The 13744-nt window shown below is 39.2% G+C and overlaps 1 pseudogene; it reads right to left on the bottom strand.

Moving 5' to 3' along the window:
• Nucleotides 1–3223: 3223 nt before the first annotated feature.
• LOC134222306 (uncharacterized) lies at nucleotides 3224–3701 on the bottom strand (annotated as a pseudogene).
• Nucleotides 3702–13744: the final 10043 nt, after the last annotated feature.

The raw sequence follows: 13744 nt of genomic DNA, 5'->3' as shown, positions 1-13744 counted from the left end.
AGAAGTTACGTATTGCTAAGAATCCGTTCTTCCACTAACATCGGGTGCCGTGTTCACCTGTTCATCGTATGTGCAGAAAGTGATCCATCGAATCGCGAGCTCCGAGCAAGAACACTTTTCCGGATTAGTAACTTTACATCTAGTACTTCCAATCAAGTCTACCGATGTCGTCCCAATTTACATCCAGTTAGAAACGTATTTTCTACCTTTTGTAGAATTGAATGTGTTTTAGGCAGCCATCGAAGGTAAAACCTTACCAATAGTAAGCTAACTAGAATCAGAGTTTATCATGTTTGGGTAGTATCTATATATTAAAATTTATATTGACACAGCCGCCAGTAAACACCTAGACGAAATAGTCCTACGAAAGAAATAAATGACTGTTGCATTTTGGCAGAGTTTGTGCTTAGCCACGAGAATTTCTTGCCGTTTCAAAGTATCTACAGTATCCACCCGCGTGATGTTGTTCCAGAGAGAGCATGACTGAGAAAGATGTCTAACTTTGATCAGCCAAGAAAAGGTTGTTTAAATGTAGTAGAATAAATTAAATTTATTCCATAAATTATTAGCCGTCAGGTATGAATTACGGAAAAATGTAGTTTATTTCACAGTAAATGTCTAGATTTTCTATAGATTTATCTTTTATCTCTAAGACAACGAACGATTGCAAATATTATAGGAATAAGTACTGATTGTAGATTCTAAGATCGTATTACATTTGGTATATGAATACAAAACCACAACATGGAAAAACAAATAAATTGGGAAAATCACAGTGATGAGGATAAAATTTACGCGAGTAGCGTGTACTCTCGATTTTTACGTGCTATTCTGTTCACAATGCTGTGGTTTTGTAGAAGTCTGGACCGATTTAGCACCAGTGTGAGAGAAATGGTCTTAAAATCTTGGCAGATCTGTGGTATCGTGTAAGGTAAGCTATCCGGTAGATTCCCAGTCAGGTCGCTGTATCATACGTCTTTTAGGTTCTCGGTGGCCAATTTGGGTACTGAGAAAAAACCCAAAATTTAGTAAATTAAAAAAATCACAAAAAACTTCATCTGCGCAAATAAACGACTATTTGCCTCTTTAAAGCCTGATTTTTTTCAAATTTCAAATAACTTCGTCTGGTAAACTCTTATCTTCTCGCGATTGTAAATGCAAAGCTCCATCAAAATGACTGTTTTCGATATTTCCATACGTTTTCCATATAAACTTCCAATGAGTTTAGCACCGCCTAAACGTTGACGTTTGGCAAATTTGCCCATACCATCAGGAATGAAATAGAACGGAATAAAAGGACCGCTCATCAAAAATGAAATAAGTTTGTTCCATACTACTAATTTGGGCACTCTAATGTTGATTGAAATTTCAAAATAGGTACCATAAGCTTATTGGTATATTTAAACTCAAATGGTTCTTAATGATGTACAAGAGTGCGACACAAATTAGATGTTTGGTTGCTTTCAACTTGAACCAAACCAAGTTCCGATAGAGTATTTTGATTGAAAACATCAACTAGCGAAATTCTAATGATCGATTTCGTTTGATATAAATAAAAAAAAATGTTAGGTAACTTAATTAAGAAACCAGTTGATTACTATTGAAGTTTCATCTAGGAACCGTATGTAGACAAGCATACAGTTACGCTTATGATTGTAAACAATCATCCAAAAGTGTTCTATGTTAAAACCCCAATCAAATGTTTATAGTCGTAAATTATGTAGAAGATCTGAACAAAAGAGACAATTGGCACTGAGTAGAACTTAGATTTTTGTATTTAAATATTATACAATTGGTTATCGTTAATTAAAAAACTAATCAATTATCCTTATTATTTATTTTTGATGACCCAATACCTTAATTTCACCACGTGCCGACTATGATATTGTTACTGTAAAATAGTTAACGGTTCGTGTTATTGTTCACTCCACCTCCTGTATTTCAAGGTTTACTCTTAGGTCAAGGTCAATTTTAACTAGCACTAGGCGTACACATGGGCTATGAGTATGAGAACAGTCAGGTAGCTGTCACATCGATCACAACTGTATTATTATGTTGGCGAAACTGCTGTACCTTTCTTCTGCGATCGGCCATGCTTGACCACAACAAAAGAGCATAATTTTCTAAACATGTAATCCGTGTTCAACAGTCATTTACTTGTCGGTGGTTTCGGTAGAGAATGGATGATTTATTTCGATTATTACAGATAAGAATGAAAACGTTATTAGTGGTTTGTAGCCTGTGCGTGGCAGATTATGTGGAAGGTAGGGTAATTGTAGGATTCCGACGTGCCGAAAATTATATCCATTACTTCTATTCTAGAACGCGAGTTCATACCATCTGCCAGCATGGATACGGAAGACAGGTGGCGTGGATGAGCCTTGACCTAAATTCGAAGAAACTCCTGGAAGTGATACTCAATGTATTCGTCTTTTCCTAAACTGGAAAGACTGTCTAACGAAATTGGATTTTAAACGATGACGAAGAATTCCGCATTCATGTGGTTGATGGCAAACATGGAGAAAATGCTTCACCACGTGAAGGAGATACTTTGCCAGTAGCATCGTCATTAGTCGAGCCATGCCATAAACACGAAAAGAATCAGTTGTTCCACCACTTCGGATAGTGAAGCCTCCCAAGTCGTTCAATTTTGAAAAAATAATATGCTGCGCAAACCGACTCAATTTAATAACGAAATATATGCACCATACCTACCGAAAAAAATGGTTAGAGAACCATTGATGGATCGTCTGCCCTACTACGACATGGTGCCAGAAAACACCTACCAGTCATTATCCCATCTGGAGGATTCATTCTACTTACCTTCGTACGATCATCAAAGTACTCCGCAATTTCTACCTTATCGCAATCATCCAGCACTGGACAATTCAATCGAATATTACGAAGTCGACAAATATGCCCCGCCAATAATATTGAAGGAAGAAATTTCATACGAAGGTATGCCATTCGTTCCACATCGCTTCCCTCCCATGCCGCAGAAAATGAATTTTCCGGGTGGAGGTATGTTTCCAAAACCATACTTCAAGGGCCCGCCATTGCCGATCTCAGTGAAAGCCAGAAAAATCGTTAGAAAGCCAAAGCGAATGGTGTCTTTCGGGAGGTCATCAAGAGGAATACCAATTGTTCGGGGTCGCTTCAGAGTGTGATGCTGACTTTACAGTTTCTTCATGGTGAAATTAAATGTATTCAAAATAAACTGTCATTTTAGTTATTTATTATCTATTAACTTGTATTATTAGTATCCCCGTGTCTAATACATACCCCGCTCATTGAAGTAAGTTTTTCCCTCGTGAGGATTGCCCGAATTGAACCCTGAACCCGGATAGCCTTGTCCTCTCATCGGTCGGCCTTGCTGCTGATTATCATGGTGTCCTGAATTTCGGCCGCGATTTACTCGGCTCGGTGCCATTCCGCCGGACGAGGGCGGCGGGGGGGCTGACGTTTTTGACGACCTTGATGATTGTAGCGAGAATCTTCTGACTGATCACACTGTCCTGGTCATCATCGTCGTCGTCGATGTCGAACATATTGTTGATCTCGTTGTCGAAAGCGCTATCGAAATCCCGTCCCGAAGTATCGCCACTTTCGGAGTGCTGGTGCTTCCGATCATCACGTCCTTTACCGCCGGTCGAGCGCTTATCGGAGCGCCGAGCATTGGTGTGAACATCATCGTTGCGTCTAGTTACAAATTAGAATTATTTAAATGATTTAGTAGGTTTAGTACGAAAACAAGACGAATGAACAAAACAACTTTACCAAATCTGATTGTTGAAAATTCCAGTTTGTTCCTAATTATTTAATTTACAATATTCAGAAAACTCCGATGTGAGTATGTACATTATGTGGAAGATTTTGATTTGAAAAATGTGTTGGAGGCAACAACTTTCGTTCGATGAGACTCGAATTCATGATTCTGATCTCAGTCTAGCTTACTGAGGGTCTTGAATTCGAGTATCATCGAAGGAAAAAAAATTGGGACTTCGGAAAAATCGGAAGCACTCCTAAATTATGTCCGATGGAGCTCAAGTTTTGCATAGGGGCATATTTTAGGGCTTAGGAAATGTATGCGTAACGTCCGGTTTTTAAATTCGATGAAAAATTGTTTTCGCCATAAGAATTTTTTCCCAAAAAAAAGTCCCAAAACTGTAGATTTTTTTTTCAAATAATTAATTCTCAAAATTTTATGCATTTTGAGTTCTTTGGCATCAAAAAATTAAAAAAAATATTCCCCCCCGTGAGAAAAAAAACGTTTTGATTAATTTTTAGCACCCCTAAATCATGTACGATTTAGCTCAAATGTTGCTTAGGATATTTTTGGAGATATTTTTGGCTACGAAAACGTTTGCGTATCGTCCGGTGTTAAAATTCGATGTACAAATGGTTGATTGCAAACATGGAGAGAAAAATGCTTCACCATGTGAAGGAGATACTTTGCCAGGAGCATCGTCATTAGTCGGAGCCATGCCAAGCAAACGCGAAAAAGAATTAGTCATCCCACCACTTCGGATAGTGAAACCTCCCAAGTCGTTCAATGAAAATATGCTGCGCAAACCGACCAGTCCCAAAAATGTTCTAAGAGAAAAAATCGATATTTTTCATTTTTTTTTTTTTTTTTTTTTTTTATAACATCAGATCTCGACGTTTCATGCATTTTTAAGTCATTTGGAAAAAAACAAAAATTCGATTTTCGACTTTTCCTTTGCAACCCCCGCCCCTCTTGGGAAAGTTTTAATGGGTTGAAATTTCAAAACTTTGATGAATTTTAGGCACCCCTAATTCATGTCCGATTGAGCTGAAATTTTGCATATCATCATATTTTGGGGTAATGAAACTTGTGAGGAATGTCGTTTTTGACGTAAACTACGTCTAAGGGGAAGACTCGGATACAGGGTGACAAATGAAAATTTCCAAATCCGAGACCGTCACGAAATCATGTAAGATTTTGAAAGTTAATAGCGCATTCATCTTTCGAATGATTTTTGAGATTTATATATCAATCGACTCGGAAACTCTCCACCAATTTGCCAGTTATATTGAAACTTTTGATTATCAACGTTACACTAGGGTATTGGTCCATTTTGGCAGCACCTCGTTTTCCCGTTCGCAACGTGAGTCTCATTCGGCCGTCGTTCAGTGTGGTTGGTTTTTGGGCTCTTCTTTTTGTGCGGTGCTTCGCACCAGTTTGGCACAAAAAGTAGGGCCAGAGCAGTGACCACAGTCGGCGATATACATACAAGCGCATGTTTGTGCAAGGATAGGATGATCGATTGTTAGCAACGGCAATGCAATGTCATAATGCGATAATCGCAATGCAAATGAACACACATGATCGATTCAAAGATAACTTAAGAAAATGATCAGCCATTTTATGATAAACTGCAAATAGTTAATTATATTTTTATTATTAAATATGCGCCAAAATCAAAAGAATTAAATTTTAATTTAGGAGGTTTGAATGCACTTCAGATACCCTGTGAGTACAATCATGCGGGGCTTATTGTGTACGGCTATAGCTTCGGAACGCATACTTTATTGAAACGGGCTATAGGTTTCAATAGAACTATTACTTTCTAGCTCCTGGATCTAAGATTCTTGCAATTATATTAATAATATGGTTGCACGAATATGTTATCCATAATGCCACTGCCAGATAGTAGGAGTTAGATTGTACAGTCAACTCTCTCCATCTCGATGTTCTATATCTCGATATCTCTCCCTATGTCGATGGTTTCTTGGTCCCTTCAATCTACATACATTTGGGCTTTCTACATCTCGATGACCTCCCTATCTCGACATCTCTCTATCTCGATGTGTTCTGATCATATTTTGTTCAGGATTCACTCTCCTTATGTCGATATGCACAAATTTTTAGGCTACTAGACCATCTTTGGACAATAACAAAACATTAACAACAGGAAACGACATTTGTTTTGTTGTCGTTTTCATAGCAAACGAGCTTTTTTTGGATCTAGTACCCATTTAATTTTCCTTCCATTTCTCGATCTCTCCCTATCTCGATGGTCCCTTCAATATCGAGATGTGGAGAGGCGACTGTAATAAAATAGCACAAACACCTTATTTCCGTCCGCAGCGTTTACTACTCTGGCGCATCTCAACCGAATGGTTTGGTTTTTGTACCGTTCTGACTCAAATCCCAACATGACTCATATTCCGAACACTGGCGTTTTAGGCTAAACTAAAACTCGTCATTGGTTTTCCGCACTGAGGATCAAGATAACAAACGAATTTAAGCACCTGTGGAGAAAATTACACGAATAAAGTTAAAATGGGCATTTAAAAGCTAAAGTTCGGAATATGAGTCATGCGTTCGAATTTGAGTCAAACGGTGCACATGGCTAGTATTTGTATTTTGTTGATTTCTAGTTGACGCAACCGGGTTTTATCGACTTGCGCTTTCTTTGTCGGACCTGACAATACGACTATCCTTCTCCGCCAGCGATTCCTGTCACCCAACTAACAGAAGGCGGAGATTCTGCCAAAAAGGCCCAAGGCTCAGCCTCCACCAGTGATGGCCTGATGCTCTGACTACCATTGGACAGATGCACCTGTTTGTCCGTAGCCAGAGCAGAGATTCTCTGGTATATCCAGGCCGATGCGTATCGTCTCGCATCTGTCGTAAAAATCGCTAAATCGTGGTACACGCACTCACCAGTATACACCTCCAGCAACAAACATATTCGTACATCGATCACTGTAACTTTATATATGACCGGATTCTCTCATTAATATGGTTACTGCAGCAAGATTGGCTCAACTTGTGCTGCTTTGGGATATTATAACGCTAGTGATGCATAGATGATTCATCGCAACCGGTGTCGACATCATATGCATCATTTTTCTTGATCATCTGACATTTCGTCATTAGACTTTCTATGTCACACATCAATGGGCACTCTCGAAAAATTATTCGAATTTCTTTTCTTCTTCTTCTTATTGGCATCCCACACTGGGACATTGAGCTCGCAGCTTAGTGTTCATTAAGCACTTCCAGCACTTAACTGCGAGGTTTCCAAGCCCAGTTACCATTTTGCATTTGTATATCATGAGACTAACACGATGATGCTTTATGCCCAGGGAAGTCGAGACAATTCCAATCTGAAAATTGCCTAGACCGGCACCGGGAATCGAACCCAGCCACCCTCAGCATGGTTCACGGTAGCCGCGTCTACTGCACGGCTAAAGAGGGCCCCATAATTTCTTTAAAATTTCTTTTACCAACATCAATTATACAGTTATTTTTATTTCAAAATAGTATTATTTAATAATCATACTCCACTATTTCCACCCATATATATTACTACAAATAAACTAGAATAGTGGTCGAAATTTGGAATGAAACTGAACTTACTAATTTACTTTCAGTCGAAAGCATCAGTTGGAATTCGAAAAGCATTATTACCACTTGGGGTTTTAAAGTCAAATTTTGTTATCGTACCGTCGTCAGGGGAGACAACGGGTCAAATGGGGGTGAGATGTGATTTAATGAACTGAGAACATTAAAACTGGTTATAAGTAACCTTTTGAACGATTTTGTTATCCGACCTTCAGACTGTCGGTGAGGGCTCTGACGTCACGCCTGACTACGGTATCCAACATTTTTTATATTTTAAGTTATGGTAATTTTGTTTCTAAACCAGTGACATAAGTAATCGAATGAATTATCTTCAGAGCATGTAGCGTGGACTCTCGGCGCCCTTGGCGAAATTCTTGTGCGCCCTCTTTACTAAGGAAAAATGTGAAATATTCAACAATCCAATAACATTTTGATTCCCACCTTAATGTTTTATGAATTTTTATTATTGCGGTATGTCCCTGGAAAGTTTTTAAATGTTGTGACCTTTTACACTAATTAATAGAGTCGTGGACATTTCTGGATCCTCGTATGGAATCTGTTGGAACACCAAGGCTGAAAGATCATTACAATTGCTAAACTTGCAGCTCATAGTGCCCTAACGGCTGTTTCTCGCTTTTAGTGGAAGAAACTGACGTACTTGCAAGGCAACATATAGCAGAGAAAAGAGAATTGAAAATCGTGACAAATCATACACTAATGTCAAATGGTTGGAACAAGGATATCCAACCCTGAAGTGGATCGATCTATGATAGAAATTGTTATCGGAGTTCGGATCAAGAAAGATACAACATAAGAATGGATCTGTTGCGGCTGGAAATGGATAACATCTAACTTTGAAGTGGTCGGAATCGACATCGGAAGCAGGACGGCCATGTGGTGAAATTAGGCTATGACTGCCAAGGGGCAACTAACTCTAAACTTTCGACAGTACATATCCAAAAATACTAACAAATACTAGCGAAAAACTACGTCGTAGGGGGACTGTTCCATTTTCCATCTCACTGAACATATATTCATCTCATCGCGAAACAAAGAAATACGGCACCAATTTCGTCGTTTCATTTTGCTAACATTCGTACTTACTGCTGAAAAAATCACAAAAATAATATACAAATCAAATACCTTTTCATTGCTTTGTTTTTCGTGAGACCAATATCGGAGCTATGAGATGAAGTCCAGGAGCATTAACCCTATCTACCGTTAATTGATCAAAGAGCCCTGGTTGGAAAAGCATGAAACACAACGCCACCAAGTCACCCAGTTTTAGGCAACACATGATTTCAGTCTCTTTTAAATTTTTAAAAAATCATAGAGCAACTATTTCTATTACTAGTACATTTTGAACAACCTTTGGGGCCCACGTTTTGGGTTGATGGTATTAGAAACTTAAAATGCGGTTTAAAAGTTTTCTAGAATCTGTGGAAGGTAGAAATCAGGTGTTTCCTATACGGTGGAGCACTGTGTTTCATCAACTAACTTGACAAACGCCATAACAAACGAACTAGCAACCGTTTCATTGTTTGACGAAAATCGTGGAGAAATATCAGGAAATACTATTGCGAGACAATGAGTGATATTATCGCAAAGTTTAGAGTTACTTACCCCTTGAGTTTTTCTGAATGAAATGGGCAAATTTGTCTTTACCCTTACCCCAACCCGATATAAGTCATTAGCGCAAAAGGTCTTTTACAATTTTGGTCAACACCTGTGGCAGTAATTGTGCCCGGAAATGGTAACAATCCGATATACAATTTTCAAATAACTTTTTGAACATAAGTTTTCTAGACTTTTTCTTAGCCCCTTGTAGACGGTTCCGAAAGGCTCAGAGAAACCGAAAAAAAAGTCAAAGTTAGGACCAAATCATTCGACTTGTTTATATGAGAAAGAAGAAAGATTAGATTTTTTGAAATATCTCCGCCATAGACCTTTGGACTTTATGGTCGGTTTGTTATTATTTGGCCATGTAACGAATAAAATTGTTCTGTTTCCCATACCGTAATTATTGATTCCGGCGCCCCTGAGGGCTGGCGCCCTTGGCGGGGGCCAACCCGGCCAACCCCACGCTACGGCGCTAATTATCTTAAAATATGACTACATTCCTCAATGCACCAAACTGTTTTACGTAGTTTACGTTAGGCGGTCGTGTCTTGTACATAACCCTTCAGATTTTTGAAATTCGAAAATGTTATTTTCATTGGCACACCAGTGGCTACCTTCAATACATTTTTAAATCAAAATCTTCCAATCAGATACTTCCACATACATATTCACATCGGAGTTTTTTAGAACAATAATTGTTAATTTTTATGTTAATTATTAATGGCCATGTTGAGAGGCCAACACACTTAAATTATGTTGTAGACCTCGGCAAAGTTTTTGCCGAGATTCCAACAGCCGAGATCTCGGTAATATTTTTTATTGAAATTCGGTAATTCTTTTACCGAAATTTCGTCAATTATTTTACCGAAAAATAGGCTTTGATTGAGCTTACTACAATAGTTCTAATTAATGGACGCAATACTTCTAATTCCCCAACAAAAAAAAGATTGAATAGACCTAATTTTTGTTTATCAAATCAATCCGATCCGACATTATACACCCAGTTCTTTTTTTACACGTCTGGGCTTTAGTCGATTAAGACCTCTAACTTTAATGAAATTATAAGTTAATCATGAAAAAATTCACAAAAAATCAAAGAAAATTCAGGTGGTATTTAAAAAGCCGTGAAAGATCAGGTTAACCGGGAAATTAAGGAATACCAACCGTGTAAAAAAATATTGGGTGTAATAACAATGAAAATAAGCCCATCTGAATTTTAACCGAGTAAAAGTCTGTCTATATACCAACAAATATTTCTTTAGTTGATATCATAAAAAGAAGATCTCTTCCCAAATTCCAAGACTGTATACACTGTCGAATTGTATCGCTAGTCAAGTTGAAAACCGAAATGGGGGACTAGCGAAGCTGGATTTTTCTCGCAATCCGTACGTTAAACCTAACTTCGCTAGTAGTGCGCTAGTCTAATTAGGCCCTAATTAGACTAGCGCGCCACTAGCGAAGTAAGGTTTAACGTACGGATTGCGAGAAAAATCCAACTTCGCTAGTCCCGTATTCCGGTTTTCAATTTAATCGAGAATATATTGTAGGGTGCTGTCAATACGATACCCCGCGCGGTTGTTGTAATGTTTCCAAAAGCGCATTTGCACAAGATTCCACGCGGCGTTTCCCATTCGAAAGGAACAACCGCACCCTAGGAAACGCCGCAATGTTATCTCCCCATAAGAATCGAGTATACGGGCAGCAAAAAGCGCGGTGCGTCGTTTCCTTGGAAGCGCCGCGTGTACTTTTGGGCGAATGCGTTTAACAAAACTCGTTCATGAATACGCGCAACAAGTCGTAAGATCTATGCATTTTGAAGGATTATCAAAGAGAGCTCCTTTCTACTTTAATAAAACCAAATTTTTTATAGTGATATTCTGATAGGGGTAATGACGGCTTTGGCAGGTTTTGTTCTATTATTGGCAGGGGGGTTTTTTATGACTGATTATGCTCAAATTTGGCCCAAACATTCTTTGTATATCAAAGAATATTGTGGCCAAATTTCATAAAATTCTGTCGACAAAAACCCCCCTGCCAATAATAGAACAAAACCTGCCAAAGCCGTCTGTTCCCCTGTTTGATTTTGGACAGCACTTAAAAAATCGATTGATAACTAAAACATTTTGCAGACTATTTCATTTTTCATTCATAGTTGACTGGAATATAGAACTGAATTCTTTCCGGAATCCGACTTATACTTTTGCTATTCCGAAACGTATCCTTTTGAGATTCCTTGTTGAATCATTTCGTCGAACCAAATCCTTTTGCGACCCCGAAGAGAATCTTTCTGGGATTCCTAACTGAATCCGTTTGGGGGTTTGAACTGAATTCCTTAGAAATTCTATAACGAATACAAATCGTTTTTATTCTCCGAAAGAAATCCTCCCTGGATTCCGATGGGATTATTTTTTGCTGCACAAGTTTTTTTTTGAATACCAAAGGGATTCCTTTCGGAATCTCAAAAGGATACATTTGAATTCTCCAAGAATGATTAATTTTACAATCTTAATTTCAGAAAGATGCCCTTTGGAATCCCAGAAGGAGTTTTCTCTGAATTCCGGAAGAATTCTCCATGGAATCCTAGAATTATTCTCCGCTGAATCGGGGAAGGATTCCTCTGCGAATCGTAAAATCCTTCGTTGAGTATACACAGATATATGTATATCCTTTGGAATTCCAGAAGGATTCCTGCTGGGATTCAAATTCTTTTGGATTTTTCAATGGAACCCTTTTGAATTTCTCAAGGAAATGCTTCTGGAATTCGCAAGGAAATGCTTCTGGAATCCGCTACAGGTGTTTGAGGGAAATCGCACTGGGATTCTGGAAGGAATTTTCAAAAGCAATTTATTTCAAGGTTCTAACTGGAATTCTTTTGAGATTCTAAAAAAAAATCTAGCTTAATTTTCTGAAGGAAATCCAGCCTGGATTCCAATGAGGTTACTTTTTTGATTTCTCAAAAAGTTTTCTTTTGAAATACCCAAAGGATACCGTTCAGATTCTGGAAAGGATTTCTTTGAAATCTTTCTGAAAGATTCCCTTTAGAGTCCTAGAATCCTGAAACCTCCCTACAGAACCCCAGAAGCAAGCCTTTCAGAATTCCAGAAGGATTCTTCTCGGAATCCCGAAAGTATTACTCTTGGAATCCCGGGAGGATTCTCCTCGAAATCCGGGAAGTTTTAGCGTCGGAATCCCGGAAGGTTTCTCCTTGCAATCCGGAAGAATTTTCGTCAAAATCCCGGAAGGATTCTCGGATTCCCGGAAGGATCTGAAAGATTTCCCTCGAAATACTGCGGGGATTCTTCTCGGAAAACTGGAAGGGTTATCTTTGGAATCCCGGAAGGATTAATTCGGAATCCTGAAGGATTCTGCTTAGAAACCTAGAAATATTCTTCTCGAAATCCCTGAATTATTCTCCTTGGAATCTTGGAAGGGTTCGTCTGCTAATCCCGACAGACTTCGTTGAGTATATCCAGATCTATATCCTTTTGATGACCAGAAAACTTTGTTCTGGAATTACTAAGGGAATTCTTCTACGATTTCCGCTGGAATCCTAGGATTCTCAAGCGAATCCTTGTTGGATTTTTAGGTTATTCTTTTGGATTTCTCAAGGGAATACTTTTGGGATTCCTAAGGAACTTCTTTCGAGATTCTAATTGGAACTCCAATGGAAATCATTCGAAGATTTCGGAATCCCGGAAGGATTTCCCTAGATATTTCTGAAGGATTTTTCGCGTAGGATTCCCTTCGGAAACTAGGAAGGATTCTCCATAAAATCCCGAAAGGAATCTCCTCGGATACCCGGAAGGATTCTCCGGGTATTTCCAAAAAAGTTCTCCTCGGAATACAGTAAGGATTCTTTTCGGAATCGTGGAAGGATTCTTTTCGGAATCGTGGAAGGATTCTTTTCGAAACTCCAGAATACCTCGGAACCCTGGAAGGAATCCCCTCAAAAGGGTTCGGAATCCTGGGAGAATTCTTGTAATATAGGAAGACTTCTAAATAGCGGAAGAATTCTCATGGAAGTCATGGATGTCTTCTTCTCATAATTAAAAAAAGGTTTCTCCTCGGAATCCCAGGATTCTCCTCAGAATCGCAAAAGCAGTCTCTTCGGAATGCCAAAAGGATTCTGTTCAGAATTTCGTCAGTCCGTCATTCGCCATAAAGCTGGGCCAGCTTGTGGTTCATCCTTCGCCGTCACACACCGTCTTCTTGCACACCGCCAAAGATGGTTCTAAGCACCCTTCTCTCGAATACTCCGAAATACCGTTTTGTACATGACACATTTGGTGTGGTGGTGAATCTTTTTCAGGGGCTCTCCTTAGCCGTGCGGTAAGATGCGCGGCTACAAAGCAAGACCATGCTGAGGGTGGCTGGGTAAAGATCTGGTCCGTTGTCGAGCGGCCGTCAACGAAGCTTGATAACCGCCCATCAACTCATTCACTATTTGGTGACAGACGGCGGCAGATGATCTGGGATATCACTTTGTAGGCGTTAGGATGGTGATCGCTCGAAAGTTCTCACACTTCGTCGCCTTTCTTGTAGATGGGGCACATGACCCTTCCTTCCACTCCTCCGGTAGCTGTTCAGTTTCCCAGATTCAGTTTCCCTGACTTCCCTGACTATCAGTTTGTGCAGGCAAGTGGCCAGCTTTTCCGGGCACATCTTGATGAGCTCAGCTCCGATACCATCCTTACCAGCTGCTTTTTTGGTCTTCAGCTGTTGGATGGCATCCTTAGCTTTCCTCAAGGT

Source organism: Armigeres subalbatus, chromosome 3 (genome assembly GCF_024139115.2).
Source record: "Armigeres subalbatus isolate Guangzhou_Male chromosome 3, GZ_Asu_2, whole genome shotgun sequence".
Taxonomy (NCBI): Eukaryota; Metazoa; Arthropoda; class Insecta; order Diptera; family Culicidae; genus Armigeres; species Armigeres subalbatus.
The sequence above is the reverse complement of the archived record's forward strand: the minus strand, read 5'-3'. Positions and strand labels throughout refer to the sequence as shown.